The following is a 27,437-nucleotide window of genomic DNA, read 5'->3' on the forward strand; positions in this document are numbered from 1 at the left end:
GTCAATGAGCTTCACCACAATTCATCACAATGGTCAGTACATTTACATTTGACATAAGCCTCAGAGCAATTCGAAAACAGATTGATGTCACAAATATATACGTTTTACAGTTCTTTACTAAAAAATTTGTCATTTGTTACATTTGACTGTGTAAAACCTAGCAGTAGTACTTATTTCACTGAGTGTGAGGTGGATGTATAGCATTTTGCACAAAGAAACATGATTATTTGTCGCTCTGAAATGAACCCATCAAGTGATAGATTTTAAACAAATACATGTCTGTCATTGAACAATGCCATGATTGCATAGTGAAAAAAAATACCAATATCTTTCATAATTTATTTAAACAATAAAAGCTAATTTACCAACAATTTTGAAAATGGATATATAGCATTTTGAAATGAAGCGCTTCAAATGTACAAATTGAACATATAAATCCTTGAATGAGATGGCCAGTATCTCAGTATTCCACAAATTGCAGCATTTTCCATCAATGTGGAAAATCTTTCAAAGTCTTTAAATTATTACGTATTGTTATTATTACGTCTATTTCAACAGGGACAATGTACTGTACAACAAAACAGTCTTAGTATCACGACTCAGGATATGACACAGATGCAGACACTGGAGACGGATAGTACAGTTCTCAGATGATTTATTGGAAATAAGTGGCAGGCAAAGGGCAGGTCGAGGACAGGCAGGGGTTCGTGATCAGGTCAGTCAGACAGGTACAGGACGGCAGGCAGGCTCGGGGTCAGGGCAGGCAGAGGTTCGTGATCAGGTCAGAATCAGGCAGGTACAGGACTGCAGGCAGGCTCGGGGTCAGGGCAGGCAGAATGGTCAGAACCAGGTAAAACTAGGAATCAGAACTAGAGAAACAGGACGGCGGGAAAGAACACATGTAAGACCTGACAAGACAAGACTAACTGGCAACAGACAAACAGAGAAGACATATATAAATACACAGGAGATGATGGGCATATGGGCGACACCTGGAGGGAGGTGTAGACAAGAAAAAGACAGGTGAAACAGATCAGGGTGTGATGTGACACTCAGTGCACTTGAGAACAGATGTGTTGGACCAGATTTAGCCAACAGCTCATTTCTATCTGCAGTACCTGGGAAGGTGAACATGTAAACAAGAAAAACATTATATATGACCAGATAACATACAAGAATCTGACAAAAATAACTGAGGTCAGGACATACAGATATGTTTCCACACAGGAGTGAAGACGTTGTACATAATAATCATCGGGACACATTGCTATTGGAAATATAAGTTGTAAAAAGAGTTTAAAAAAACGTAAACAAAACCAAACAGCAAAAAAAAGGTTAATGATGGCTACAACTCTGCTGTTCTTTTAAGCACTGTTTCAGTTTTTGCGTAAACGCACTGACAATATGTAACGGCTGTCGTAGTCGTTCTCCTCCTCAGACGAGGAGGAGCATGGATCGGACCAAGATGCAGAGTAGTTAGGGTTCATTATTTAATGAAAAATCAACAAAACACTTCAAAATACAACACCAACAAACGTGACAAACCCGAAACAGTCCTGTGTGGCCCAAACACAGTCACAGGAACAAACACCCACAAAACACAAGTGAAACCCAGGCTGCCTAAGTATGATTCTCAATCAGGGACAACGATTGACAGCTGTCTCTGATTGAGAATCATACCAGGCCGAACACCAAATCCCAACATAGAAAATCAACCATAGACCAACCCACCCAACTCACGCCCTGACCAACTAAAATAAATACAAGACAAAGGAAAACAGGTCAGGAACGTGACACAATAGCTGTACTTTCTACGTTTTTCGGGAAGTTGGTTGCCGTGGTGAACAGCTTTTACGGAAAATGTTGATTCGTCAAAAGCTGTTCTACACTGGAATTCTACTGTTGCCATTCACTGCTCCCCTAGCATGTGACCCTATATATAGTAGTCACTTGACTAAACCTTTTTTTTTTTAAACAGCTTTACATTTGAACATTCACAAAAACTTTCCAAACTTAAAGTTGAAATCCAAGTGAAACTGGGTGAAACTGCCACGCCCGTTTGTGATATTACAACAACAAAGAAGTTACTGAAAACAACAAACATACACTTTGTTCTCTCTGACATTATTGCGCGCACGATGGAACAGCAGAATATATACTGCAAATTTTTTTTGACCACACTGCTCGACGCACCTCACCTCCATTTTGTCCACAAAACAAAAACAGTAGTAAAGGTGTTGGGGCGGACAGTGGCGCTGTTTCCCCTAATGCGGATTCCATCTTTAACAAATTGTGTTTCTTGAGAATTAAACAGTGGTGACGATCATTCGGTTTTTGATCAAAAAATTTCAACGCCATTCAGCAAACTCCAGGCGCATACATTTGCTGGATGACATGAAAATAGAGCTCTTTGGATTGCAAATACATTCATTCAAAAACATGACTGCCTACAAAAAGACTAACACAACCATTCTTCTTTCTTGAGTGCAAGCAGACAAGAAATAAAATGTGTCTGTTCTAAAAGTCAGAATAGATCAATACATTTTCTTTGCAGTCACTAAATCATGATCAAAATTGGAAGTACAACTATCCAAAGGTCTAGAATTCTGGGCAATTGCTCTCTTTGTATGCATATTTTACCAAACAATTTCATACAGCTCAAATCCAAAATGATTCCTGAGGAAAGAAAATATATAAAATAATAAGCACATTGTGTGCATGATTTATTCATCAGTATCATCCCAATCCAATTCCATGTATTCAATACAAAGGTCGGTTTATGTATAGTTTTGTAGACTTTCAATTGGTGTACAGAAACACAGTCCACAATAGAAATAAGGAAAGGTGAATACAATTTTACATTTACATTTTACATTTAAGTCATTTAGCAGACGCTCTTATCCAGAGCGACTTACAAATTGGTGCATTCACCTTATGATATCCAGTGGAACAACCACTTTACAATAGTGCATCTAACTCATTTAAGGGGGAGGGGGGGGTAGGAGGAATACTTTATCCTATCCTAGGTATTCCTTAAAGAGGTGGGGTTTCAGGTGTCTCCGGAAAGTGGTTATGACGCCGCGACCCTGGCGTCGTGAGGAGTTTGTTCCACCATTGGTGCCAGAGCAGCGAACAGTTTTGACTGGGCTGAGCGAACTGTACTTCCTCAGAGGTAGGGAGGCGAGCAGGCCAGAGGTGGATGAACGCAGTGCCCTGTTTGGGTGTAGGCCTGATCAGAGCCTGAAGGTACGGAGTGCCGTTCCCCTCACAGCTCCGTAGGCAAGCACCATGGTCTTGTAGCGGATGCAGCTTCAACTGGAAGCCAGTGGAGAACGGAGCGCGTGACGTGAGAGAACTTGGGAAGGTTGAACACCAGACGGGCTGCGGCGTTCTGGATGAGTTGTAGGGGTTTAATGGCACAGGCAGGGAGCCCAGCCAACAGCGAGTTGCAGTAATCCAGACGGGAGATGACAAGTGCCTGGATTAGGACCTGCGCCGCTTCCTGTGTGAGGCAGGGTCGTACTCTGCGAATGTTGTAGAGCATGAACCTACAGGAACGGGTCACCGCCTTGATGTGAGTTAGAACGACAGGGTGTTGTCCAGATCACGCCAAGGTTCTTAGCGCTCTGGGAGGAGACACAATTGAGTGTCAACCTGATGGCGAGATCATGGAACGGGCAGTCCTTCCCCGGGAGGAAGAGCAGCTCCGTCTTGCCGAGGTTCAGCTTGAGGTGGTGATCCGTCATCCACACTGATATGTCTGCCAGACATGCAGAGATGCGATTCGCCACCGGTTATCAGAGGGGAAAGGAGAAGATTAAAGTGTGTCGTCTGCAAGCAATGATAGGAGAGGCCATGTGAGAGGATATGACAGAGCCAAGTGACTTGGTGTATAGCGAGAATAGAGAGGGCCTAGAACAGAGCCCTGGGGACACCAGTGTGAGAGCACGTGGTGCGGAGACAGATTCTCGCCACGCCACCTGGTAGGAGCGACCTGTCAGGTAGGACGCAATCCAAGCGTGGGCCGCGCCGAGAATGCCCAACTCGAGAGGGTGGAGAGGAGGATCTGATGGTTCACAGTATCGAAGGCAGCCGATAGGTCTAGAAGGATGAGACAGAGGAGAGAGAGTTAGCTTTAGCAGTGCGAGCGCCTCCGTGACACAGAGAAGAGCAGTCTCAGTTGAATGACTAGTCTTGAAACCTGACTGATTTGGATCAAGAAGGTCATTCTGAGAGAGATAGCAGGAGAGCTGGCCAAGGACGGCACGTTCAAGAGTTTTGGAGAGAAAAGAAAGAAGGGATACTGGTCTGTAGTTGTTGACATCGGAGGATCGAGTGTAGGTTTTTTCAGAAGGGTGCAACTCTCGCCTCTCTGAAGACGGAAGGACGTAGCAGCGGTCAAGGATGAGTTGATGAGCGAGGTGAGGTAAGGGAGAAGGTCTCCGGAAATGGTCTGGAGAGAGAGAGGGATAGGGTCAAGCGGGCAGTTGTTGGCGCCGGCCGTCACAAGACACGAGATTCATCTGGAGAGAGAGGAGAAAGAGGTCAAAGCACAGGGTAGGGCAGTGTGAGCAGAACCAGCGGTGTCTTGACTTAGCAAACGAGATCGGATGTCGTCGACCTTCTTTTCAAAATGGTTGACGAAGTCATCCGCAGAGAGGGGAGGAGGGGAGGAGGGGGAGGAGGATTCAGGAGGGAGAGAAAGTGGCAAAGAGCTTCCTAGGGTTAGAGGCAGATGCTTGGAATTTAGAGTGGTAGAAAGTGGCTTTAGCAGCAGAGACAGAAGAGGAGAAAGTAGAGAGGAGGGAGTGAAAGGATGCCAGGTCCGCAGGGAGGCGAGTTTTCCTCCATTTCCGCTCGGCTGCCCGGAGCCTTGTTCTGTGAGCTCGCAGTGAGTCGTCGAGCCACGGAGCAGGAGGGGAGGACCGAGCCGGCCTGGAGGATAGGGACATAGAGAGTCAAAGGATGCAGAAAGGGAGAGAGAGGAGGGTTGAGGAGGCAGAATCAGGAGATAGGTTGGAGAAGGTTTGAGCCGAGGAAGAGATGATAGGATGGAAGAGGAGAGAGTAGCAGGGGAGAGAGAGCGAAGGTTGGACGGCCGCATACCATCCGAGTAGGGGCAGTGTTGGAAGGTTAGATGAGAGCGAGAGGGAAAAGGATACAAGGTAGTGGTCGGAGACTTGGAGGGAGTTGCAGTGAGATTATGGAAGAACAGCATCTAGTAAAGATGAGGTCAAGCGTATTGCCTGCCTTGTGAGTAGGGGGGGAAGGTGAGAGGGTGAGGTCAAAAGAGAGAGGAGTGGAAAGAAGGAGGCAGAGAGGAATGAGTCAAAGGTAGACGTGGGGAGGTTAAAGTCACCCAGAACTGTGAGAGGTGAGCCATCCTCAGAAAGGAACTTATCAGGCGTCAAGCTCATTTATGAACTCTCCAAGGGAACCTGGGAGGCGATAAATGATAAGGATGTTAAGCTTGAAAGGGCTGGTAACTGTGACAGCATGGAATTCAAAGGAGGCGATAGACAGATGGGTCAGGGGAGAAAGAGAGAATGTCCACTTGGGAGAGAGAGAGATCCCAGTGCCACCGCCCGCTGACCAGAAGCTCTCGGGTGTGGCGAGAACACGTGGGCAGACGAGGCGAGAGCAGTAGGAGTAGCAGTGTTGTCAGTGGTAATCCATGTTCCGTCAGTGCAAGAAGTCAGGACTGGAGGGAAGCATAGGCTGAGATGAACTCTGCCTTGTTGGCCGCAGATCGCAGTTCCAGAGGCTGCCGGAGACCTGGAACTCCACGTGGGTCGTGCGCGCTGGAACCACCAGGTTAGAATGGCGGCGGCCACGCGGTGTGAAGCGTTTGTATGGTCTGTGCAAGAGAGAGAGAAGAGGGATAGACAGACACATAGTTGACAGGCTACAGAAGGCTACGCTAATGCAAAGGAATTAGAATGACAAGTGGACTACACGTCTCGAATGTTCAGGAAGTTAAGCTTACGTTGCAAAAATAAAATAAAATCTTATTGACTAAAATCTTATTGACTAAAATGATATAGTACTGCTGGCGGTGAAGTAGGCTGGCTAGCAGTGGCTGCGTTGTTGACTTTGTTTGAACGTGTAGCTGGCTAGGTAACCTCGACAATTACTCAAAAACTACACAATTATCTTGGATACAAAGACAGCAAAGACAAACTATGTAGCTAGCTAACACTACGCTAATCAAGTCGTTCCGTTGTAATGTAAGTTGTAGTGTGAGTTTCTACAGTGCTGCTATTCGGTAGAAGTTGGCTAACTAGCAGTGTTAGCTAGCAGTGTTGACTAGGTAGGAAACGGCAGCGCAGCGCGGTGGACGAAAATAGCTGGCTAGTTAACCGAATAAATACTCTAACCAACTCTAAGCTACACAATTATCTTAGATACAAAGATAGCAAAGACAACTATGTAGCCAGCTAACACTACACTAATCAAGTCGTTCCGTTGTAATGTAATCGTTTCTCCAGAGCTGCTATGCTGCTATTCGGTGGCTAGCTGGCTAGCTACAGTGTTGACTGCGTTACGTTACGAAAATAGCTGGCTAGTTAACCGAATAATTACTCACTCACTCACTCACTCACTCACTCACTCACTCACTTGACCAACGTTTTTTTTTATTTTTTTATTTTTAAGTAAAATGGCGGGAAACGGGGGAACCCACGAAGAGCGCTTCGCCCTACTTTCACTTTGGGTGTTTCTTCTTTTTCTTCCCTTTCCTTCTTCTGTAGCTAGCTGTTTAGATAGCTTTGTGTCTTGTTTTGTCCTTGACAACGGGAGAAGTGTGTTGCACCGTTCCCGGAGGTACTGCAATACCGGGTCGATGCGTGGAGCGGACGGAGCAAGCCCCATTTCCGACTCCCTGTTCGAAAAATCCATTTAATATGTAGTGTGTTGGAGGAACATTTAATGTGTACAATGGAGGAACACAACTGATATGAATGTACAGGCCTAAATCCACACCGAAGCAAAGCTCTATAGTGGAAGGCCACAATGATGGCGATGATAACTTAGGAGTAACCCAAAGTTATGTATAAGTAACCTAACTTCGTTTTCTGCATCTCTGCATGCAAAAAAAAACATAAAAATATGACAGTCCCCGTTGACTAGATCTTTCCATTTTACATAGTAATACACTGATGTAAATTTTGTATTCAATGACATTTGTATTTAACGTTTTGCAAAAGGTGGTCTAAGATATCCAAGTCAGGTACTAAGAAAACGAGTTTGGTAAGTGTATTTGAGCATTTGATCATTGCTGTTCTGCTTTAGATACGTTTCAAACCAGATCCAACAATTGCTTGAACGCGAATGAGGAAAAACTGTAAATATGAATATGAATGACAAGAGTAATAACACTGGACATTCTAGGCATGGAAACCCACATGTTTGAATTAATGAAGCTTGCACTTTTCAGCAGAAAATCTTTGAGGCGTCTGTGAAATGGCATATATTTTACAACAGTGACCAGTTGGGATCATATGTCATTGTTCATTTCCTGTATCTTTTATTACAAAGGTCAAGGTGGATAATTCTGTCCAGCTATCTCTTCTTTTTAAAGACCAGACACCACAGTGAGGAAAACTCCTTAAGGCTGGAAAACATCAATTTGAGATAGTAGTACCAATATCCAATCTCGTAAATATGAAGAGTTTATTTTCGAAACGCGATAAACGCAATGTTTTCACGTTTGCATTTTTTCATCTGAAATTAAGGCTCATGGGTCCCTTTCTACGTGTATGAATTATTGCAAACTTTTAAAACATTTACTTCAGGTGTGCTTTATAATTTTTTTCACTAAATGCAATATCCAAAATGCGCTATGTCCATTGTTTAGATGAATGGAAAATGCCATATGGTTTTGGCATCTGGCGCAAAAGTGAATCATTTAGCAAATAATTTCCATTATATTTCTCTATTCAGTTGTAAGTTAGGGTTCTCTAAATATTTTTCTCACACTTAGGAATGTAATCAGAACCTTATCTTAATCATTTAGGCTAACCCCTGACTTAGTCAGCCAGATGTGGTGATAGACAGCTGCCCAAAAATATTACAGTTTACGATAGAATACTACAGTATAGGCTTGGGCGATATACCGTTTATACCGTATACCAGGGTATTTCGAAATACCGACGGTATGATATATATTTTTTAAATAGTGCCCCTTGTGTGCACATTTAGTAATACTGTATACCATGGTATGGTACAGAAACAGTATGGCAGTATGAACATCTGGATACTGCCCAACCCTACTACAGTACTTACTATAGAATTGTATTTTATAAGAGAATTCATACTTTCTCATCTTTTGGTCGCTAGAGACACGACCCAGTCGTTTGGTCGATTAGTTCGATTTTCATGGACGTGACCCAGTTGTTCGTTCTTTATGTTCTGTATACGTAATACGTAGTATACATAAGGGATAAACACAGACATTCTGTATATTACCTTGGCAATAATGGACGCTGATTCCCTTTGCATAGTTCCTTTTTACAAGGTAATGTACAGAACAAAGATATTTATCACGCTTATACCACAGTTGCCAAAGAAAACAATACCAAAGCATATATTTATTGGTAGAAATAAAAATCTTAGAATTAAAAAAATAGTATAATTCAGATTGTCTCATCTTTTTGTTGCTAGAGACGCGACCAAGTCATTTGTTCGATTAGTCAGATACGGTACAATTGGAAAGTATTCAGACCCCTTGACTTTTTCCACATTTTGTTACGTTGCAGCATTATTCAAAAATGTATAAAATCTGTTTTTCCCTCATCAATCTACACACAATACCCCATAATTATAAAGCGAAAACAGGTTTTTAGATTTTTTTTGCAAATGTATTAAACATACAAAACAGAAATACCTTATTACATAAGTATTCAGACCCTTTGCTATTAGACTCGAAGTTGAGCTCAGGTGCATCCTGTTTCCATTGATCATCCTTGAGATGTTTCAACAACTTGATTGTAGTCCACCTGTGGTAAATTCAATTGAATGGACATGATTTGGAAAGGCACACACCTGTCTATATAAGGTCCCACAGTTGACAGTGCATGTCAGAGCAAAAACCAAGACATGAGGTCGAAGGAATTGTCCGTAGAGCTCCGAGACAGGATTATGTCAAGGCACAGATTTATGCAGCATTGAAGGTCCCCAAGAACACATTGGCCTCCATCAGGTATCCCCCTTTCCTTTCCCTTTCATAAATGGAAGAAGTTTGCAACCACCAAGACTCTTCCTAGAGCTGGCCGCCCGGTAAAAATGAGAATTCTGGGAAAACGGCCTTAGTCACAGAGGTGATGGTCACTCTGACAGAGCTCCAGAGTTCCTCTGTGGAGATGGAGAACCTTCCAGAAGTACAAACATCTCTGCAGTACTCGACCAACGGAAGCCACTCCTCAGTAAAAGGCACTTGACAGCCCACTTGGAGTTTGCCAAAAGGTACCTAAATGACTCTCAGACCATGAGAAACAAGATTCTTTGGTCTGATGAAACCTGGCACCATCCCTACGGTGAAGCATGGTGGTGGCAGCATCATGCTGTGTGGATGTTTTTCAGCGGCAGGGACTGGGAGACTGGTCAGGATTGAGGGCAAGATGAACGGAGCAAAGTACAGAGAGATCCTTGATGAAAACCTGCTCCAAAGCGCTTAGGACCTGGGGGCGAAGGTTCACCTTCCAACAGGACAACGACCCTAAGCACACAGACAAGACAATGCAGTAGTGGCTTCAGGACAAGTCTCTGATTGTCCTTGAGTAGCCCAGCCAGACCCCAGACTTGAACCCAATCGAACATCTCTGGAGAGACCTGAAAATAGCTGTGCAGCGACTCTCCCTATCCAACCTGACAGAGCTTGAGAGGATCTGCAGAGAATGGGAGAAACTCCCCAAATACAGGTGTGCCAAGCTTGTAGCGTTATACCCAAGAAGACTCAAAGCTTTAATCACTGCCAAAGGTGCTTCACAAAGTACTGAGTAAAGGGTCTGAATATTTATGTAAATGTGATATCATTTTATTATTTTTTTCATACATTTGCAAATATTTCTGAAAAACTGTTTTTGCTTTGCCAAACTGAGTCACGTATTGTGTGTAGATTGAGGGGCGAAAAAACACAATTTCATACATTTCAGAATAAGGCTGTAATTAAAAAATATGTGGAAAAAGTAAAGGGGTCTGAATACTTTCTGAATGCACTGTATGTTCTATATGTTCCGTTGCCATGCTTGCTGGCAACATTCTTGCCAACTAGCTATGGCTAACACAGTCATGACCTCTGCAGTCAAATCAACAGCAAAGTAGCTGCATTTGCGATTATTTAAGCTGTTTTCTATTGACATTCATTTGGACACATCCATAACAATGAGCTGATGATGCCCGATTTTGCCCTGGCGTAGCTAGAAAAGTTTGCCTTCTCGTCAGGACACTCGACACTGTTAATTACGAGGAGATCACATTGCATTTCAAACACTAGGCAACGCAGGGACCGGAGAAATTAATGTTCATCACTCACCACGTTAGGTCATCATATGTTCCAAAACAAATCAACGCTAGCTCGGTAGGTTTTTCCCCCGTTGGACCTGTGATTACAATGTAACCAATTTCGGTTCGTGTGGTTGTTGGTTTAGCTTTCTGTAGCCTTGTAGCAAGAAAACCATTAGTAACACACTACGCCGTCATGGATTAAAATCCTGCAGCGCACGCAAGGTCCCCCTGCTCAAGCCAGCGCATGTCCAGGCCCGTCTGAAGTTTNATGTGGTCTGATGAGACAAAAATAGAGCTTTTTGGTCTAAACTCCACTCGCCGTGTTTGGAGGAAGAAGAAGGTTGAGTACAACCCCAAGAACACCATCCCAACCGTGAAGCATGGAGGTGGAAACATCATTCTTTGGGGATGCTTTTCTGCAAAGGGGACAGGACGACTGCACCGTATTGAGGGGAGGATGGATGGGGCCATGTATCGCGAGATCTTGGCCAACAACCTCCTTCCCTCAGGAAGAGCATTGAAGATGGGTCGTGGCTGYGTCTTCCAGCATGACAACGACCCGAAACACACAGTCAGGGCAACTAAGGAGTGGCTCCGTAAGAAGCATCTCAAGGTCCTGGAGTGGCCTAGCCAGTCTCCAGACCTGAACCCAATAGAAAATCTTTGGAGGGAGCTGAAATTGCCCAGCGACAGCCCCGAAACCTGAAGGATCTGGAGAAGGTCTGTATGGAGGAGTAGGCCAAAATCCCTGCTGCAGTGTGTGCAAACCTGGTCAAGAACTACAGGAAACGTATGATCTCTGTAATTGCAAACAAAGGTTTCTGTACCAAATATTAAGTGCTGCTTTTCTGATGTATCAAATACTTATGTCATGCAATAAAATGCAAATTAATTACTTAAAAATCATACAGTGTGATTTTCTGGATTTTTGTCTCTCACAGTTGAAGTGTACCTATGATAAAAATTACAGACCTCTACATGCTTTGTAAGTAGGACAACCTGCAAAATCGGCAGTGTATCAAATACTTGTTCTCCCCACTGTATTTATATAGTCTTATTCCATTCCTTTACTTAGATTTGTGTGCATTATTTATTTGTTGTGGAATTGCTAGAAATTACTTGTTAGATATTGCTGCACTGTCGGAACTAGAAGCACAAGCATTTCGCTACACTCGGAATAACATCTGCTAACCATGTGTATGTGACCAATACAATTTGATTTGAGTTGATCATGTTATGGTTATGCTTGTCATCGGCAAGGACTAGGGAGTTTTTTAGGATAAAATGAAAAGGAATGAATCTATGCACTGGCAAAATCCTGGTACAGTCTGCTTTCCAACAGGCACTGGGAGACAAATTAACCTTTCAGCAGGACAATAACCTAAAAGACAAAGACAAATATACAGTGGAGTTGCTTACCAAGACGACATTGAATGTTCCTGAGTGGCCTAGTTACAGTTTTGACCTAAATCGGCTTGAACATCTATGGCAAGACTTGAAAATGATTGTCTAGCAATTATCAGCAACCAACTTGACAGAGCTTGAAGAATTAAAAAATATTGTGCAAATATTGTACAATCCAGGTTTGCAAAGTTCTTAGAGACGTACCCAGAAAGACTCACAGCTGTAACTGCTGCCAAAGGTGATTCACATATTTAATCCATTTTTAATTCAGGCTGTAACACAACAAAATGTGGAGTAAGTCAAGGGATGTGAATACTTTATGAAGGTACTGTAAATATAATACATGTAAATACTACAGTATTTAATTTGCAAATACCCTGCACATTCCCCTCCCGCGTATTGCAATTTGTGCCACCCATAAGTAACAAACCTACATGCCAAGTATAGACCATGTATTATGTTCCCTACAGATTATAGAGAAGAGCTGAAGTGCTGAACCATCAGTCTTACCTGCCCACAGGTTATGGAAAGTTGTGTTAATATTTCTCCAGTAGGTTTCCTGAAGGAGAAAGCCTCAATTTCTATGTTGACAATAATTAAACCTTAACACTACAGTATACTACAGTCCGCAAAAACGCTACAGTAAATACTGAAGTACGTACTACAGTTTTATTTGACTATGTTATTGATTCTATAGGTAACTGTAAATACTACAATATACCACAGTGAATACTACAGTGGGAATACTTTAGTACTCATACCATAGTATATGATCATATTTTTTCATGCACGTGTCACTCACAGCTGTTCGCGTGCTGACTACCTAGTGTCATACTTTGAGCTCTTGCGTGTCATGGAGTTTTTGGTTATGTATCCCTTCAACAGTTTGGAGCCTGTGGTGTCTGCTCCTGTTGGCCAAAATAGGAAACTTTCTGAAGAACCTCATGAAAAGGAGAGAGCCAAGATCCAGCAATGGGAAACGATAATAGGCTACTTGCTACAAACATATGGAGGCTGCAAACATCCTAACAGAAAAACCTGTAAAAAACCCATAAGATTGTTCCAAAAGTTGCTTAAATGTCCAAATAGGAAACACACGTTGTATACATTGTTCACCCTCTGAATACAACAAATGAGTTATGTTATATTTGCACAATATAGTTGAAACAAAGGAAATATTTTTTAAATGTATTCATTTATGTGTCGATACTTTATGACATGTAACTGTTTAAAACCCAATCGGGATACTTTTTCTATCGGAGTTCTGTTCTTACTTAGGATAATGGGGGGAGGGGACTCGTTGCATGGTCCAGTCAGTGTTCCCCCTCCGCAAAATACAGCTGGATGATTTTTTCCCATTAATAATTCAGATAAAACATGGGCTTAAAAATTATGTTTAGTAATTAATTTAACATTTAAAATTTGAATGACAAGGGCAAATCTGAGGGGGCACGTGCCCTTTGTTCCCCCTATGGAATGACACCTCTGGGTGAGAGTGTGTGCGTGTGTGTGCGCGTGCCTGGATACGTGTGTACGGGCGTGTCTGTGTGTTATTATAAAGGTGTGTGTGTATTTACTAAAGCTATTAGACCTACCCATCTAGTCAACAGGCAGACAGAGGGACACACACAGTGATTGAACCAGCGATACTGCAGTATCGAAATGTGAATCGCTTCGCTAGCTAACTAGCTCAGCTATGCTGATCTTGAACGACTGTTATCCAGTTAGTATATGTCTTTCGTTTGTAAATTCATTCTGGCTATCTACTCCGATTTTAGAGCACTCTCATCTGAGTGTGCCAGAGAGCAGAAAAATTGATTCATTTCCAAAATGCGCAACACCCGCTGAATATGACAGGTGTAAGTAAAAGTCGGCAAAAAAAAGTTGTTAAATTGTTGCTAGCCGCACAGTTAGTCATTAACGCTCTAGATAACATGTGAACAGCCTAACCAGCTCTGCTAGGGTGAGTAAAATGGTCAGAGTAAGATGTTCTCTCATTTGTGTCTGGAAGTAGGTAGCAAGCTAGCCAACTTTAGCCAACTGCTTGACTGCAGTTGTGAGGAACGCTAGAATCAACCCTACTCCTCGGGCCAGATCTTCCAGTGTAAATAGTGCGGTGTGCGCTCAGAATGCTCGGAGAGTGAACCGCTCTGAATTTACAAAAACACAATCCGACAGGGCTCGTCATTGACGAACCACCCAGAGCACACTCTGACACACTGAAGGCAATTTATGAACCCACACTTAGTTGTCAGTCAAATGTATTTAGCATCGATCAAATGGGCAGGCGGGTTCCCATTCAGTTGTCAGAACGTGGGTTGGGACAAGCATACGTTTGCAGGGAAGCTGCAGAAGGACGAGCAGGCTACTATTCCCCATTGTTTATCAGTGCAATTTTGACGGCCAGCTAGCTGAAAAAGTTTGAGAGGGTTTATCTAATGTTCCCTCGTTAGATTTTAGCTCATCTCGCTCTGGCTAGCATTAGTTGTTGATCTTGTTGACGTGAATAACTGAGGGGGAGCGAGCCTACCTTTTCATGGTTGTTTGATCAACAGGACAGTATATTTCACAAATGTAAGAGGAATCCCATGGTGTTTACATATTTGCCGAAATCCATTCGGGTGTATTTTATGGCTGTTGGTGAACGAGTCCTAATGCTCTAAATTCGCGCTGTTGCAACTGCCTGTAAACACACAGTCCAGTTCAAAGTGAATGGTGGCAGGCCTTTGTGGCCAAAAGCTTATTTGCATAAAGGCCCAATGTAGCTCTGATTGGCTATGGCGCACCGGTCTGCATAGACTCTGGTCCTGGACGAGACAGATGGGTTTTTATTTACGGCAGTGTCTATTAATTGTCCAAATGCACGGTCGCTTTCCCACTCTATATCGCTTTAGAATTTCCACAAATGCCTTACTATACATAATTCCCAAACATTCTATGAATTTATGAAGGCGTGAAAATGACCAAATCTAAGTGCTTGCTTGTCAGAAAATGTGGGGGAAAAAGGTGTCATATTCTTCCTGTGGGTGTATATGAACAGATTTGAATTACATTTCATGTTGCTAAAACGCCGTCAGGTCCACTTTAATTCATGAATCCATTCATTCCGATTACCGTATGTTATTACAGTAGGTGTCCTCCAATGTGAAACACATCATGTTACTTGCCGCTAGGCTACCTACAAGTCACTGTCACATTCACGTTTTCTCTGTTCACATCTGTTCACATATTGGACTTGTGAGAATGAAACCAAGTGGACTGGTGATGGAAGACGTGCCCGGTCAGTCTCGGGAGCGGATGGAGGGATCTCCCTCTCAGGACAGTTCTGGAGGAGTAAAGACACTGACATACATCACATCTCTCCCTCTATACGCCCTCACATACACGCCCTCACTCCCAATCCAACTCCTCTGTGGATGTACCACTCTCATCCCAGGAGAACGATCGAGCTACACTGGATCGATTAGCCTGTTCTGTAGCTACCCCACATCAGACCCCGGGTTCAGATACTATCTCACATCATTTCATATTTTATCAGAGCTTTATTTAGATCGCCTGGATACAATGTAACCAATAGTATAGTCCCAAAATGGCAAACCACAAACTCCCTGCCCATCTGGCACTCCAGGCAGGCTAGAGCAAATGTACTGTTTGAAAGTTGTTGAATAGTATCACATAGTATTTGAACCCAGGTCTGATCCACATCTCCACATCTAGCAGTTTCTCTCCAGGAGAGAGGAGAGCAGTAGGAGAAGAGATGTGGTCAGCACTGCTGCCTTTATGTCCAGATGGTGTGGATTGTAGAGAGCCCAGTAAGGGGTCCCTATGCTATGTCCTTGGGCAGACAACAGTGATTCATACAGTCAGTACATACAGCCAGACATTCAGTGGTAAAGTAAAAGCATCCAAAATGCGTGAGAGGAAGACCTCACTGCACAGAAAGCACTGCGCTGTGTATTCAGCTCAGATTCCAGACCACAGGAAAGCGTTGGGATAATAACTGAAAGTGGTAGCTACTGTTATTTGCAAAGGATATTACACTATTTAGATATCTAATAGTAACAAATTGTTGACATTCGTGTACCATTTTCTGGCCCCATCTGAAACCCGAGCCTTTGCCAAAGGAATTGTGCTCCTCTGCTGTAGTTTAGTAGGTGATAGGGTAATGATTGTGTGTGCCCATAGATCGGCCAGATCAGCACAGAGGGGAATCAGGGACATATTCATAAGCACCATCCATTGCCTCAGCTCCAACTAACCACCATCAGCCATCTCTCCATTTCTGAGCCAGCGAAAAATAATAAGTCAAAGAGAGAGAGAGAGAGAGAGAGAGAGAGAGAGAGGGGAGAGGGAGAGAGAGGGGCAAGAGAGAGAGTGGGGAAGAGAGAGAGAGAGGGAGGGAGAGAGAGAAGGAAAGGGAGCCAGCTAGCGAGAGAGAACGAGAGAGAGCGAGAAGGTCAGAGAGAGGAAAAGAGAAAACCTTCTGAAACACAGAGAGAACAGCTCACAGGAGGAAGAAAGACATGAAACGTTTAGTCTTTTCATCATTTTCTAATCAGCCAATTACATCCCGCCTAGCGCTCCTGCCTGCCTTACAAACCACTCCAATTCCTTTGATACCCACTTTGCTCTGTGAGGAATTGGAAGGCGAAGACCAGATCGCACAGCTCTGGCAATGCATTGGGGGAAGGAACAGAGGGAGATGGAGAAAAATGGGAAAGAACAAGAAAAAGAAGGAAGCCTCGACCGACCATGCAGTAGGGAGAATGAAGGGAGGAAGGGCGACAAAAAGAAAAGTGGGTCTTTATTAGTGCGAGTAACTTTGACACTTTGGGCAGACCGCAGAGCACCCAGCGCCAGTCCATCCGTCATCCAGCTTTCCCACTGATGAGCTGGGGAAACAAATCACAGGCAGACCAGGCTTTGCCTGCAGCCCAAACGGCACCCTATTCCCTACCCTGGTCAAAATTAGTGCACTGTGTAGGGAATAGAGTGTCATTTGGGACACATCCTTTATTTTGCCGCCTGGGTGACTTGCTTGTCTGCGTTGTCAGAAGCAAGGCCCATGTGTCCCCGGCATCCCAATTCCAATCCCGCTGATGTCTCCCCCCAACCTGCTCCGCGCCATCCCCTCATCTTCCCCTCTCCCGCTGGGACTTCTCTCCTCTTCTCTTCCTTCTCTCTTCTTCTCTTCCATTTCTCCACCTCCTTTTCTCTCCCTCCCGCTCTCCCCTTCTCCCTTTCCTCCCCTTCTCCCCCCCCCCTCTGCTCCTCCCCCTCTCCTTCTTTCGTCTTTCCCCCCACTACCCCTCTCTCCCTCCCTCTCCCCCCATTCCCCTATTTTTCTATTCATTATGTAGATAGGTCTCTCCGTTTTACCCCCATCCCTGGTGTTTATTTTATTCTTTATTCATCGCTGATATACAGTATATTTCTGCTATTTATCTCTTATGGAGTGGCAGCGTCGTTGCTTATACTGCTTGATAAGTTGAAAACACAGAGAGCATCAATCACTGTCACTTAGCGCCTCAACGCAACGGCGCGTCAACGAGTCCCGTCTCTCATTCTGCCACCATACGCTCCCTCTCTCCTCTTTGCCTCTCTTTCTCTCACTATATCTCTCTCTCGCTCTCCTCCCTCCTCTCCTCCTTTAACTGCCATGAACTCAACCAATACATACATCTGCGAAGGAGGCACGGTTTGGCGCCGGCAATCTGAGTCAAATATATGTTTACACGTTTACAAATGAGAAATTCAGCAGCGCGACGTCGGTTCTTATTCCGCTTTGCCTTTTTCGCCCCCTGGGAGGCTGCCTAGCTCTCCCCCCTCCGCCTAGCGCCCGGCTTCTAGCCTCCAACTCCGAGAGTTTCTCTGTGCAACTTATTTAGATGAATGATTAAACTTAAAGCACAGCCAGGAGTCTTGCTACTCTTATTTAAAGAAGAATGGGGAAACTGTCATCTTTTGATGCATTGCCTGCCATCCGGCATGCAAAAGAGATGCCCTCCACCTCTCTCTGCCTCTCTCTCTCTCGTTCTCTCGCTCTGTGCCTCTCTCTCTCTCTACCTCCCTTGCTCTACCTTTGCTTCTCCTCCTCCCTCTCTCTCCCCCTCTCTCCCTCTCTCTACTCTGAAAACAGTGTGATTGATCAGGGTGGAGCGGCATCAGTGACAACATCGTAGTCCACCCACCCAACGGCCACCCGAGCAGGGCATGCTGATCTGAGAGAGAGAGGGATAGAAGGAAGATTGCTTACTTCTCGCTGATCTATCAGTCACTGAAGTTACTCCAGAAAGAAAGAAAGAAAGAAAGAAAGAAAGAAGAAAGAAAGAAAGAAAGAAAGAAAGAAAGAAAGAAAGAAAGAAAGAAAGAAAGAAAGAAAGAAAGAAAGAAAGAAAGAAAGAAAGAAAGAAAGGAGGTTCCGATGGCTTTGGATCTTCCACATCATGCACAGTCACACTCACACTGTAGAAGAACGCATTCTAGCATCATCATCACCTGTCTCTCTGTTAGAGTTATAATTATGTTGGAAGGAATGCTGAAACCTTGAGAACACACACGCACAGAGAACTGCTGAGTTACCCCAAAACCTCTTATGAAGACCTTATCTCTAGATGGAAGAGTTACTGTGTTGATTGATGAGGTAATAAAAAAAATACTAAAAGTTGACTATAGAGTACTTACTATAGAATGCTGTAGTAAACTGTAGTATACTGTAGAATACTTTACTACATATTGTAGTATCCCTTGATCATGGGTAGTACTTAGTGCAGAATTGTGTAGTATACTGTAGAATACTATAGTAAATACTAAAGTATTATCCACACAAAAAACACTATAGTATATACCAAAGTAATGTCAGAAAGAACACTACCGTCTGCAAATTTTTTTTTTTTTTAACTATTGTAAATACTACAGTATTTAATTTGCAAATACCATTGCCCATTCTCCTCCCTTGTATCCCAATTTGTGCCACCTGTAAGTTAGAAAGCGACATGCCAAGTATAGACCATTCAGTGTGTTCCCTATGGTTATAAAAAGAGCAGGAGCTCTGAACTCTCTGTTCAGAACCCAGTCCGACCTACCTACAGGTTATGGGAAATTTGCTCTTTTAGTATTTCTCCAGTAGGTTTCCTAAAGGAGAAAGCCCCCCACTTTTTTGTTGAAGTTAATAAAACAAAAAACACTTTAACAAATACTACAGTAATGTCCCCAAAAACATGACAGTAACTACTACAGTGTACTGTACTACAATCTGCAAAAACACTACACTAAATACGACTGCAGGGGTACTCAGTATATTTGTAGTACTATTTGAGAAGGTCCGGTAACACACATTTCCTAGGTGGTTAATTAAGGTCCGGATGGATAATGTCATTTATCGGTGTAATAACAAACCCCCACCTTACAAACCGTGCGACCCCAAACTTTTCACACCCCTCTTGTTGGAGGAGAGAAAATGTTGCATTTTGCACGGGGCAGAGATTTTCCAATTGAGTATGGAGGTACTACATAATAATACAGTCTACAAAAACACTACAGTAATTACTACAGTATAGTATACACTACCGTTCAATAGTTTGAGGTCACTTAGAAATGTCCTTGTAGGGGCCTCCTGAGTGGCGCGGTGGTCTAAGGCCACTAGAGATTCTGGGTTCGAGTCCAGGCTCTGTCGCAGCTGGCCGCGACCGGGAGGCCCGTGGGGCGGCGCACAATTGGCCCAGCGTCATCCGGGTTAGGGGGGGGTTTGGCGGCAGGGATATCCTTGTCTAATCACGCACTAGCGACTCCTGTGGCGGGCCGGGCGCAGTGCACGCTGACACGGTCGCCTGGTGTATGGTGTTTCCTCCGACACATTGGTGCGGCTGGCTTTCGGGTTGGATGGGCATTGTGTCAAGAAGCAGTGCGGCTTGGTTGGGTTGTGTTTCGGAGGACGCATGGCTCTCAACCTTCGCCTCTCCCGAGTCCGTACGGGAGTTGCAGCGATGAGACAAGACTGTAACTACTACCAATTGGATACCACGAAATTGGGGAGTAAAAAGGGGTGAAAATACACAAAAAAAAGAGAAGAAAAAAAAGAAATGTCTTTGCTTTTGAAAGAAAAGCAAATTTTTTGTCCATTAAAATAACATCAAATTGATCAGAAATACAGTGTAGACATTGTTAATGTTGTAAATGACTATTGTAGATGGAAAAAGCTGATTTTTAATGGAATATCTACATAGGCGCACAGAGGCCCATTATCAGCAACCATCACTCCTGTGTTCCAATGGCACATTGTGTTAGCTAATCCAAGTTTATAATTTTAAAGGCTAATTGATCATTAGAAAACCCTTTGGAATTATGTTAGCACAGCTGAAAACTGTTGTCCTGATTAAAGAAGCAATAAAATTGGCCTTCTTTAGACTAGTTGAGTATCTGGAGCATCAGCATTTGTGGGATCGATTACAGGCTCAAAATGGCCAGAAACAAAGACCTTTCTTCTGAAACTCGTCAGTCTATTTTTGTTCTGAGAAATGAAGGCTATTCTATGCGAGAAACTGCCAAGAAACTGAAGCTCTCGTACAACACTGTGTACTACTCCCTTCACAGAACAGCGCAAACTGGCGCTAACCAGAATAGAAAGAGGAGTGGGAAGCCCCAGTGCACAACTGAGCAAGAGGACAAGTACATTAGAGTGTCTAGTTTGAGAAACACACGCCTCACAAGTCCTCAACTGGCAGCTTCATTAAATAGTACCCGCAAAACACCAGTCTCAACGTCAACAGTGAAAAGGTGACTCCGGAATGCTGGCCTTCTAGGCCTCCCACTCCTCGTTCTATTCTGGTTAGAGTCAGTTTGCGCGGTTCTGTGAAGGTATAAAGTAAGTTTTAGTTTAGTTTATTAATTCAACCATTTTAAAAAACAAGCACACATAAACTTCAAAAAGCCATACATGCACATGAATAAAATCATGGAGGATAACACACAATAAAGTCTGGGACTTATTTCCATTGTGGTCCTCCTGAGACAAGATGGCTAGACAAGATCAAACACAGTATGGCAATGAAATAATAAAACAAAAACAGAGAAGAAGAACATCTATCTCGTCATTCCAGTTACATCATAGGGGTTATTCATATGGGCACAGAAGACATCAAACATATTTTTACTTTATTTTTAAAGCTGCCCAGAGAGGACATTGATTTTATGGGCAGAGGCAACTCATTCCATTCTGAGGCTCCAGTATACAAGAAAGTACCTTTCCCAGCATTACTCCTGAACCTGTATAAGCACACATCAGCAACACCTGATCTGGTGCTGTGATTGTGTGCATCCCTAACACGAGGAAAGTAATCACTTAGATATCTGGGCGCAGGACCATTAATACTCTTTTAAACCAAACCTAGTCTAATCTGGGATACCCTAGCCTCAACAGGCAGCCAGTTTAGTTCCTGAAAGCAGCTCCTGCCTATGTGAATACGTGGACTCATCTTCACCCTGATCAGCTTATTCTGGGCTATCTGGAGCTTCCCCTTCAAAAATTTAGATAAGCCCCCAAACCAGGAAGTACTAGCATAGTCAAAATTATCAAGCAGCTTGGACTTTCTAGCCAAAAACTTAGTCCTGGCATTAACCTTCCCTAGCACCTTATTGGCCATGCTCACACCTCCCAAGCTTCCATCAAGGATACATCCCAAGTAGCTAACAGAGGTTTTAGAAGTCAGCACCTCACCCCCTAACTCCACTCTGATTTCAGACAACCTACACAATTTAGGTCTGGATCCAAAAATAATTGCTTCAGTTTCCCCTAAGTGCAGAGATAGCTTATTATCTCCAAGCCATTTGCTAATGTTAGTAAGCTCTGTGCTAAGTATGCTCTCCAACAGAGTTTTACTTTTGTGAGACACCAGAAGTGTAGAGTCATCCGCATAAAGAAAAAGACGGCAAGAACAAGCATCTTTCATATCGTTAATATACAATAAAAACAACAGAGGCCCAAGCACGCTCCCCTGCGGAACGCCACAACTCATTGGTTTTGCCTGAGACAGTGAACCATTAACCTCTACCACTTCCTCCCTTCCTAATAAATAGGACTTTACCCAGCCTAGAGGGATAGTGCTTAACCCCAGTGCCTCCAGTTTGGAGATTAGGAGGCAGTGGTTAACTGTAGGTATAAAGGTATAAAGAGGAGGAGAGCTCTAAGAAATTGTCTACTAACCCTGCAGCCCTATTAGAGAGAGACCTTTAGTCTACACTGTATATCTATCTCCTGACTCAATGCCAAAACACAACACAGGCCAAGTCAGCCACAAGAAATACAGTACAGGAGTTATAGCTTTGTCTTCTCTCTCTGAGTTAGGTGTGTGTGTCTTGGATCCCGTTGGCTTTCTAAGGAAGAGAAGACTTGCATCCCAAATGGCTATGTACTAAATGGCACCCTATTCCCCTATGGGCCCTGGTAAAAAGTAGTGCACTATAGGGAATATGGTGCCATTTGGGATGCAACCAATACCATGTATTCATTCATTTTGAAGGGATTGTTATTCTAACAAACCCTACTTTTTTACTTTACCGAGCTCAGGCATTGACATCATCTGTCTATCCATAAACTTTTTTGAATATTTTATAGCTCATACTCGTACCCCGGGTCATGATTTATTTTTCTCTCTTGTTGAAGCCTCAGTGCAACACTCATATTGTACTATGCAACACATGCTGCACGTTACAGTTGAACCAGAGTCTACTAACAGAATAGTAGCAATGGAAAGGAAGGTTTCAATCTTACTGTACAGGCATGATGACATGCTTTATTGTTCTTATTCATTAATTCATTCATTTACACGATTACATTTATTATTTGTTTCAAATTCATGTTTATACAGTACATAACTGTGTAAAGGCAGGCAAGGAAAGCCATAAACAAACATTCTGGCTCGTCTATACATATGCAAGCAACAATAAAATATGTAAATAGCAGGCTACTGTTTCTCATTTGTTCCTCATTCTAGTGATGAAAAGTACCCAGTGTGTTTCAAATCAACCAGCCATTATACCTAATGATCAAGCAGTTGTTTTTAAAATGATTCTATCATGATTTACAGATAAATTATTGTTGACTACGCCTATCAGTCCTCCAGCCAAAATCACAGTCCCAGAACTACCTTAAAATTGCATTTGAGATATTACTGCTATAGAAGCCACAGTAAGATTATTCATTATTGGGTGAAGAGATCCTCATTTCTCTGTTATTATGCTCTCCTAATCTCTCTTTGTGTCATCTATTGTTTTTATTTGGCCTTTCTTTCTCTTTTCTTTCTCGCAATCTCCCTTGATATTCTCTTGTATGTCTTATTAGACCTCTCTCTCTCCCTTTATACTCTTTCTTCCTTACACTCCTCTCTCTCTCTCTCTATCACCTCTCTCTCTCTCTCTCTATCACCTCTCTCTCTCTCTTCTTCTTCAGCACCTCTGCTCTCGTCTCTCTTATCACCTATCTCTCTCTCTCTCTCTAATCACCTCTCTCTCTCTCTCTCTATCACCCTCTCTCTCTCTCTCTCTATCACCTCTCTCTCTCGTCTCGTCTCCTATCACCTCTCTCTCTCTCTCTCTATCACCTCTCTCTCTCTCTCCTCTCTCTCCATCCTATACCTCTCTCTCTCTCTCTCTCTCTCTACTCTACCGTCTCTCTTCTCTCTCTTCTCTATCACCTCTCTCTCTCTCTCTCTATCACTCTCTCTCTCTCTCTATCACCTCTCTCTCTTTGTCTCTATCACTTATCACTTCTCTCTCTCTCTCTCTATCACCTCTATCACTTTCTCTCTCTCTCTCTCTATCATCTATCACACCTGCTCTCGTCTCCTCCTCTATCTCCTCTATCTACCTCTCTCTCTGCTCTCTCTCTCTCTCTCTTCTCTCTTCTCTCTCTTCCTCCCTCTCTCTCTCTCTCTCTTTCTCTTCTTCTCTCTCTCTCTCTCTGCTCCTCTCTTCTCTCTCTCTCTCTCTCTCTCTCCTCTTCTCCTCTCGTCTTCTCGTCTCTCGATTCCACCTCCTCCGTCCTCATTATTCATTGTTTATGTTTTTCGTCGTGTCTGTCCGCTCCCCCTCCCCGCCCCCTTTACTGTGTTATCTGCCACAGCTCCATTTCCCTGCTGACTGATACTCCCTGACTCAGTCGCTTTCATTTTCATGATAATCCAGCAACACCACTAGACTGCCAAATCGCGTTTACTGCCTTTTCTCTTTTTTTCATTTTTTTTTACCAACCGGTTTATCTCTTTTCCTTGGGGCTTTATTTTGCTCTCTGTAATTAAATGTCATTTCCAGCTCTCCCTTCTTCTTCGGCGAATGAAAAAAAGTGTATTATTTTATTATGAGATCATTGTCAAAATAGAATGGATGGATACGTCCTTGCGCTGTATCTGTAGTATGCAGCCCAAATTCCATCCCATTCCCTTTATTGTGCACTACTTTTGACCAGAGACGCATGGGAATACGCACAAAAAAAAAGGAGAACACTTTTTGTTCCAGCTAGTACCTTTTTGAGTTTCATGTAGGATTCTAACTGGAACCAAAAGTGTTCTTCAAAGGGTTCTCCTATGGGGATAGCACCTTTTTACCCCTAAGAGTGTAGATTGCCATTTGGGATGCAGACTCTGTGACTTGGCAGTACACTGAAGCCCCACCACCAGCTATCTATGGAGTGACAACAATATAATTCTACATTTCTGAAAACCTTTTTACTCATTTGAATGAAAACAGTATCTGTCATCTTGTGTGTGACCCGTATAGTGCTGTAACTTCAGTTTCATATTCTACTCCTTTCAAGTTCATTTCCATGGTAATAACATTGTTTTATCTCATATCATATATCCAGTAAGCTAGCAACCTGTACTACTACACTAATCAAGACTGACAGAACTATGCCATTTCAATTTGTGAGAATAATTTTAGATACTTTTACTCTTGTGGCTGAGCTACGTTTGTGGCTCAAATGCAATGTAGTGTAACATACGATTATATCAAACACAGCATGTGCAGGTGTAGTTTGTTGGATTCTCTCTTACAAAATCAAACCTTACTTGCCAGACAGTAGATGTCTTATCTCCATTCATTGTGAAATTCAGACATCGGGTTTATCAAAAACATTTTTGTTCTGTTTTGCTTGAAAAGGAAATCGAACAGTAGAGCGAGCAAAAGGCAGAAATGTTGAGGTATAGCTACCAAATGTAAAAGTATGCTCGCTCAAGCGGACACGAGAAGAGTAATATGTGGAGTACGCAGAAAGTAAAAAATCCAAACTCCAGCCGGCTCATTGCTCATCTCTAGTGCATGTGGGGTGGTCGAGGTGGCGGTGGTAGATTCTTAGGAAAAGAAAGAGTTCCAAAAGGGTTCTTTGTGGAGGATACGGGTTCTAACCAAGAACCGTCTTCATCTGAATAACTATTTTTGGAAGATAAGGGTTCTTTGTAAGGCAAAGGATTCTACCTAGAACCTTTAACATCCTAAGAACCGTTTTTGTAGGGGAAAAAATATTTGAGGATTCTTTGGAAGGTAAGAAATATTATTTGGAAGACAAGAAGGTTCTACATAGAAGCCTTCTGAATCTGAACACAGCAAATTAGCCAGTGAGAGAGTAAAACATTTGCGGATATTTTATGATTGTCTTTGTTTTTTGCCATTTCCATTAATTCATTTATTAATCTTATGCTACATCATGATAAATAACATACAAAATTGAATTGAATTGGTCACATACACATGGTTAGCAGATGTTAATGTGAGGGTAGTGAAATGCTTGTGCTTCTAGTTCCAACAGTGCAGTAATATCTAACAAGTAATATCTAACAATTCCCAACAACTACCTACTACACACAAATCTAACAAGTAATCTAACAATTTCTCACCAACTACCTAATGCACACAAATCTAACAGGTAATCTAACAATTCCCCAACAACTACCTAATGCACACAAATCTAAAGGGGTGAATGAAAATATAGTATATAAATATATGGATGATCGATGGTCGAGCGGCATAGGCAAGGTGCAGTAGATGGTATAAAATACAGTATTTACATGTGATATGAGTAATGTAAGATATGTAAACATTATTAAAGTGGCATTATTTAAAGTGGCGTTGTTTAAAGTGACTAGTGATCCATTTATTAAAGTGTCCAGTGATTGGGTCTCAGTGTAGGCAGCAGCATCTCTGAGTTAGTGATGGCTATTTAACAGTCTGATGGCCTTGAGATAGAAGCTGTTTTTCAATCTCTCAGTCCCAGCTTTGATGCACCTGTACTGACCTCGCTGTGTGTTAACAGGCAGTGGCTCGGGTAGTTGTTGTCCTTGATGATCTTTTTGGCCTTCCTGTGACATCGGGTGTTGTAGGTGTCATGGAGGGCAGGTAGTTTGCCCCCAGTGATGCGTTGTGCAGACCGCACCACCCTCTGGAGAGCCTTGAGGGTAGTGCAGTTGCCATACCAGGCTGTGATACAGCCCGACAGGATGGATGCTCTCGATTGTGCATCTGTAAAAGTTAATCAGGGTTTTGGGTGACAGGCCAAATTTCTTCAGCATCCTGAGGTTGAAGAGGCACTGTTGCACCTTCTTCACTACACTGTCTGTGTTGGTGGACCATTTCAGTTTGTATGTGATGTGTACGCCCAGGAACTTAAAACTTTCCACCTTCTCCACTGCTGTCCCTTCGATGTGGATAGGGGGTTGCTCTCTCTGCTGTTTCCTGAAGTCCACGATCATCTCCTTTTTTGTTGACGTTGAGTGAGAGGTTGTTTCCCTGACACCATACTCCGAGTACCCTCACCTCCTTCCTGTAGGCTGTTTCATTGTTGTTGCTTATCAAGCCCACTACTGTTGTGTCGTCTGCCTACTTGATGATTGAGTTGGAGGCGTGCGTGGCCACGCAGTCGTGGGTGAACAGGGAGTACAGGAGAGGGCTGAGCACACACCCTTGTGGGGCCCCAGTGTTGAGGGTCAGCAAAGTGGAGATGTTGTTTCCTACCTTCACCACCTGGGGGCGGCCCATCAGAAAGTCCAGGACCCAGTTGCACAGGGAGGAGTTGAGACCCAGGGCCTCCAGCTTGATGATGAGCTTGGAGGGTACTATGGTGTTGAATGCTGAGCTGTCGTCAATGAACAGCATTCTTACATAGATATTATTTTTGTCCAGATGTGATAGGGCAGTGTGCAGTGTGATGGCGATTGTGTCATCAGTGGACCTGTTGGGGTGGTATGAAAACTGAAGAGTGTCTAGGGTGGCCGATAAGGTGGCGGTGAAATGATCCTTGACTTGCCTCTCAAAGCACTTCATGATGACAGGAGTGAGTGCTCCGGGGCGGTAGTCATTTAGTTCAGTTATCTTTGCCTTCTTGGGTATAGGAACAATGGTAGCAATCTTGAAGAATGTGTGGACAATAGACTGGGATATGGAGCGATTAAATATGTCTGTAAACACACTAGCCAGCTGGTCTGCGCATGCTCTGAGGACACGGCTAGGGATGCCGTCTGGGCCAGCAGCCTGCGAGGGTTAAC

The 27,437-nt window shown here is 43.3% G+C and overlaps 1 protein-coding gene, 1 non-coding gene and 1 pseudogene across 2 annotated transcripts in view; 2 read left to right on the forward strand and 1 right to left on the reverse strand.

The window, feature by feature from the left end:
- The window catches only part of LOC111969683 (neurexophilin-2), a 102,126-nt gene that overhangs the window by 48,430 nt on the left and 26,259 nt on the right, over positions 1–27,437 (forward strand). The gene's annotated exons all lie outside the window — the stretch shown is intronic.
- LOC111970812 (U2 spliceosomal RNA) lies at positions 6,801–6,942 on the reverse strand (annotated as a pseudogene).
- Positions 19,006–19,059, forward strand: LOC111970791 (U7 small nuclear RNA). The gene has a single exon (XR_002878158.1). It is a non-coding gene; the product is annotated as a U7 small nuclear RNA (small nuclear RNA).

This window comes from Salvelinus sp. IW2-2015, linkage group LG11 (genome assembly GCF_002910315.2).
Source record: "Salvelinus sp. IW2-2015 linkage group LG11, ASM291031v2, whole genome shotgun sequence".
Classification (NCBI taxonomy): domain Eukaryota; kingdom Metazoa; phylum Chordata; class Actinopteri; order Salmoniformes; family Salmonidae; genus Salvelinus; species Salvelinus sp. IW2-2015.